This window comes from Euprymna scolopes, chromosome 37 (assembly GCF_053919585.1).
Source record: "Euprymna scolopes isolate OS-2025 chromosome 37, ASM5391958v1, whole genome shotgun sequence".
Lineage (NCBI taxonomy): Eukaryota > Metazoa > Mollusca > Cephalopoda > Sepiida > Sepiolidae > Euprymna > Euprymna scolopes.
The window spans coordinates 11,209,974-11,216,291 of record NC_136518.1 but is presented as its reverse complement, the minus strand read 5'-3'; positions in this window follow the sequence as shown (position 1 = coordinate 11,216,291).

The following is a 6,318-nucleotide window of genomic DNA, read 5'->3' as shown; positions in this document are numbered from 1 at the left end:
TATTTATATTATTTATCATAAAATCAGAATCTCGTCGAATGTAGAATTTATATCGGAGATTGTCTAGAATATTCTTGCAGACAGCGACGACATCGACGCCATGAGAATCGATTTGAGGCCCAAACGTCATCGCCATGTTGGCATTTTTGCAAATGTATAATGGCGATTTATAGAAAAACGCAAAAAAAGAGCTCGTCTTTAATAGAAAATAACGCTTTTAACATCTGCGAATATATCCGACATTAATTTACTTTTAAACGTGAATGATTTGTATAATTAATGGCATATATAGTCGAACCGTGTTTCCAATTTTCCTTCCAACTTTTCATGTAAAAAAAGAGAAAAACGGCATTTTTAATGTTTTTAATCGAAATAATTTAACTTATACAAACATGAATTATCAAATTTGTATGTGAATAAATTTCTGAGACGGTTTTCCGTGTTTGTGTGTGCACGCGCGTTTTTTACGCTTCAGCGTGACTTTGCATATAAATATTTTATTTACTATTCGATTATTTGTGCGAATGTGTAAAAAAAAAAAAAAACTTTATTAAAAATGAATTCTAAAATTAAAACACGGAGAATCATTATATTTAGTTTTACTTCGTGATCCTTTAAAATTTGCGAAGAATTTTGAAGCCTTTAAACTGCCGAGCCTTTTAAACTGACTTCGCCAAATCCTAATCCTCACGTATTATAAACGATTAAAGTTTTGGAATTTACATTCAATAATATTGTAGAAATCAAAACAATAGTTTTCTAACAAGTTGATCTTTTCTTTTCTTTTCTTTTTTTTTTTCTTTCCTTTTTTTTTTTTTTTTTTGGCGGAGTTTTATACAACCATCCCCCCACCCCCACCTGCGTAATTTGTATACTGAGTTTTTTTTTTTTTTTTTTAAATTTTTTCACTGGATTATTATTTATTGGACACTAATTAACCAGATTATTTAAAAAAAAAAAAAAAAAATCATTATTTCGACATTTGCAGGTGTGCTCACTTTTTAGTTACAATCATTGTCCATCTTGGCCTTCGGGACAAGATCAAAGTGTAGTATCTGTTCTTCAGATGCTGCACTTCTATTTCTTGTTCTCTTTCAGTGGAGGAGAAATCCTTCACGACTGAGACAATTTTTATTTTTGTACCTTTTCTCCACGTTAAAAAACGACCCTGGTGTCTAACTCTGTCCCGTGGGGAGGCATAGTAAATAGGTACAACATTCCGGTAAATCGGTCACCCATTTTTTTCTCTATTTTCTAAACACAAGTGGATTATTGTTCAAACACGGAAGTTAATAATTGCCATTTTTTTTTATTTCCCTTTTTTTGTTTTAATTTTTGCTTTGCTTTTTCCATTGTGAACACATTTTGGCTACCTCTAGAAATTAATGAAGAAACTGAATGAAACGCCGATAAACTCACCTTTCATAAAAACAAATAACTTATTAATAATAAAAAAAAAAAACGATTAAAAAAAAAAAACACCCACAAAACCCTCTTTTCATCAACCAAAAACTAAGTTAAAAAAAAACCCTCGAAACTTTATCATAAAAAAAAAAAAATTTAAGTAAAAAAATCATTTTCATTTTATTTATTTTATTTTTTTTTTTTGGGGGGGGGACAAAATAAATATTTCTGATTTACAAATGCGGTAGCAGTGTCAGAAATTTTGTGAAAACTATTGAATAATTCCACCTGCTATCTTTCGAAGCTTATAACTTCTCGAAAAATGTAACTTTTTTTTCAATTGAAGGAGCAAGGAACAAGGTTTCATTAAAAAAAAAAAAAACGTGTTTTAAAAAAAAAAAGGTTTTAAACTTCGGACTTTACAGGTAAATTTCTAAAAAACACTACTTTTTTTGTTTTAAATTTGAATATACTATTTATTGATCTTTTATCTTCGATTTGTGATATATAAAACTTTGGTACATAAATTAATTATTTACTTTTTAATAGACACTTGAAAATAGGGGGGGGCGTGAATTAAAAAAAAAAAAACGTTTGTCTAAAATATATTCGATTTATTGGAAATAAAATAAAATTTCACATTGACCCTGAAAATATCGTAAAAATAGAATCAATAGAAAAATTTTGATAGATTTTTAAAGTTTAAAAATTGAAAAATATTTCACTCCTAAAATTCTATTAATTTCATTACTATTTTTAAAAAAATATTTCTATTACTTTTTATACAACTTTAATAGTTTATTTTGGAAGTAGAATCCATAAAGAAAATAAACAACCCACCTTTAAAAGAGAAATTACAAATTTTTTATATTTTATTTGCAGTTTCGTGTTAGGGGTGTCAAAAATTCCTACAAAAATTGTGATACACCTACAAATGCGGTAGGTAAGGTTCATGTCATTTTTACTTTCTATGATTTTGATATTCCCGCGTTTTTATTGGTTACAAAATGGGTGACCAATTTACCATAACGTTGTAACTAAAAAGTGAGCACCCCTTTCAAATGTCGAAATAATGATTTTGTTTTTCAATTTCTTTTTTATAATCTGGTTAATTAGTGTCCAATCAATGATAATCCATTGAAATTTTTTTTCAAAAAACCTACAAGTATAGAAATTACGCATGGGTGATGGTTGTACAACTCCGCCTATTTTTTATTTTATATTATTATTTTTTTTTTTACTAGGAGTAAAGTCTAGTATCTATTCTGTCTTTGGTCAATGAAGGAGAAATTCTAGAAATGGAATTTTTGAAAAAAATTTTCGTCTCAATCCAAGTGCCTACCCTCCTTCTTAGGAGGGAGGAACTGGATTTTTCTCCACATTAAAAAAAAAAAATGTCTAACTGCCCCCATGAGGAGTTATTTGGTAAAAAAAAAAAAACATTGGCATTTTTATTTAAAGAAAAAAGACTGCCGGGCATTCGGGCAACGCTGGAAATATACATTTAGCTAATAAACTTTTAAAATATTTCTTTTTAGTTCTATTAAAAATGTTTACTTCATTAGCATCTCATTTGAAATCACTTAGTGATTCTGTACCCCCACCCCACCCCACGAGGGCTGGACGTGACAAAAATTCGAGTTTAATGTAGGGTGTGGTCATTTCTGAAACGTCATAAAGGGCGCTCGTGATTACCGATCGAAGTTGTTGATATTCCCTGCTGATAAACCCATTCCAACTCCTTTCGGAGGAGATGATGCCTGGGGGCATGAACTCAGAACAAATATTAATTTTAAAGACGGATAAAAATATAACCTAATTTAAAAAAAAAAAATTAATTTTTGTGGAATTAAACTAAGTTAAACGATTATTTTTTCTAATAATTGTCGTATACATTTTTATTAGAAATTAAAATAATTTTCTATTTTTAAAATATAATTTTAATATCTGTTATTGTTGTAAGTATTGTTTTAATTTTTTTTTTTTTTTTAAATTTCTATTGTCTTTCAAAATCAATTCTAAATCTTCCCCGCATGAACGGCTTTTCTCTTTAAGATTCTCCATCCGAACAACATGGCTTTTCCCTCTTTTTCCTCTTCTTAACCCATTCCTTTTTCTTAAATTCCCTTTTCGTTTTTCTTTTTTTTTTCTCTTTCTCTCTCCTTTTCTTTATATCTATCTTTCTTTCCCATCTCTCTTCGTCTTTCTTTCTTTCCCCTCTCTTTACCCATCTCCCTCTCTCTTCCCCATCTCTCTCATACATACATACATATATATATATATACTAGCATGGGTGCCCGGCGTTGCCCAGGTATTTGGAGATGTATGTTGAGCAAAAAAAAGTGGTCAATTTTTTTTAACTTTGACCCCTATTATGCCCCCTTAACATTCAAATCAAATCAAGTTAAGTTAGATCCACGTCTAAGGAACCTATATCTAAAACTTCAATTGTTTATACCCAAAATTGGCAAAGGAGTTTGGTAGAGTTCTCAAAGGTCAAATCGTTAAACTTTAACCCCTTAATCGCCAAATTTCTGACCGAAAACCGATCACATCGATTTTCCCAAACCTCAGTATCAAATTGAGTCTGTAGACTTAAAATTGTCAGTTATTGCGTATGGAAATGTACACACACACACACACTTTCACTTTTATATATATATTTCTCTCTCATATATATATATATATATATATATATATATATATATATATACTAGCATGGGTGCCCAGCATTGCCCGGGTGTTTGTGTGTTGAGCAAAAAAAAAAAAGTTCTAGTAGAAAGGCAAGCTCGAACCCGTACCACAAAGGAGGAAAAGAACAGGAAAAAACCTGACGTCTTTGCTGTTATGACCACTGCCAAACTGGAAGTGACGTAGGTTTAAATTAAGGCTAGACAATCAAAAAGAGGGATGACTGTCGAAAATATCGGTGAAAAAAGCGCCCCCTCCCTGTAGAAAAGTGCCCAGTTAATAAATGAATGTTTTTAGCCAATTTTTCGATATTTGTCTTTTCTTTTTTTTTTTTTTTTTACACAGGCATCACCACATTATCAAGGCCAAGAGGCCACTCGAGGATAAGGGTTAAAGAGTGTACAGTAGAAATTGGACAATATAGTAATCATTGGTAATGGAAATTCGGTAAATTTGTTAACTTATATGGAACGGCTCATCAAGGACTTGTTTACGTTAGACTTGAAGACAACCATATTGTAGTCAGCCGGAAAGCAGGAAAACGGAAGACAATTCCACAGTCGTGCATTTCTTAGAAAGAAGCTTTGTTCATGGAATCTACGTTTAGGTTTAGGCACAGATAAAGAGTGGGGGAAATTATTGATAATGGTTTCAGCTAGACGAGTATTTCTAGTGAAAGTTTGGCGAGGAGGGACCATAAACTGAAGCTCAGTCGAACACTTTCCATGAAAATAACGATACATCAGAGACAAACTCGCATCATCTCTTCTGTGAGATAGGGGTTGCAGGGAAGAGAAAAGGAAATCTACGAGGCTACAAAGTCTATTTTGAACTCTATCAATCCTTTCTAGCAGCTCCTGCCCATATGTGACAACAGTATTCAATCCTTGGATGTACCTGGCTCTTATAGATAGAGAATTGCATCAGCAGTGAGATTGATAGAAAGATCCCACTATTTTTCCAGCAGCCTTGGCAACAGATTTGATGTATGTGTTCCATTTAAGATCAGGAGTAACGGTCAAACCCTGAAGCTTGTCAAAACTTGAAGCCTCCTGAAGACGATGTAGATCATAATGTTGATGATGTAAAGAGAGAAGCTTGGTTTGAGATGCATTAAAAGTAACCAGCCACTCCTTTCCCCATTGTACCACGTGCTCCAGATCAGAGGAGAGAGAATCAGAGAGAACTTGGTCGTTTACTATCTTAGATGTGCTACCATAAATGGTAGTGTCATCAGCATAAATGTCTACAAATGATGTAAGGATGTGATTTGGAAGATCATTAATGTAGATCAGGAAAAGAGTTGGGCCCAGGATGGAACCTTGAGGGACTCCAGCATTAAGGGTCGGGTTTCAAAACGATACTGATCTTGTGAAAATTCGGCACCTTTGTCGAAAGTTTTAGGCAGACATGCAAACATACATACATACATTTATATATTGGTAGCTCAATTTTCGACCCAAACTGATTAAAAAGCTTACCCTATCTCTGAATACCCTTTATGTAAAATTTCAAATGTTTAGACCAAAAATTGTCTGAGTAATTTGGTAAAGACCGCAGAGGTCAATTTTTAAAAAACTTTGACTCCTATTATGACCCCTAAATATTTATTGTTTTGAGCTCTAACTATGTTATTAAGTTAGATCCATGTCCAAGGAACCTATATCTAAAATTTCAGGTGTTTAGACCCAAAATTGTTGGAGGAGTTTAGTAGATTCTCAAAGATCAAATCGTTGAACTTTGACCCCTTAACAGCCAAATTTCTAGCCAGAAATGAATTACAAAGATTTTCCCAAATTTCAGTACCCTGTATATCAAATTTCGGGTTTGTAGATTGAAAATTGAGAGAGTTATTGCGTAGGGAAGTGTACACAGACAGACACTTTCACTTTAAAGATATACTAGCATTTCAGCCCGGCGTTGCCCGGGTGTTTGAAGGTGTATGTTGAGCAAACAAAAAAAAAAAAGGTCAATTTTTTAAAAAACTTTGACTCCTATTATGACCCCCAAATATTTATTCTTTGGTGCTTGAATCAAGTTATTAAGTTAGATCGATGTCCAAGGAACCTATGTCTAAAATTTCAAGTGTAGACCCAAAATTGTCGGAGGATTTTAGTAGAGTTCTCAAAGGTCAAATCGTTGAACTTTGACCCCTTAACAGCCAAATTTCTGTCCGAAAACGGATTACAAAGATTTTCCCAAATCTCAGTACCCTGTATATCA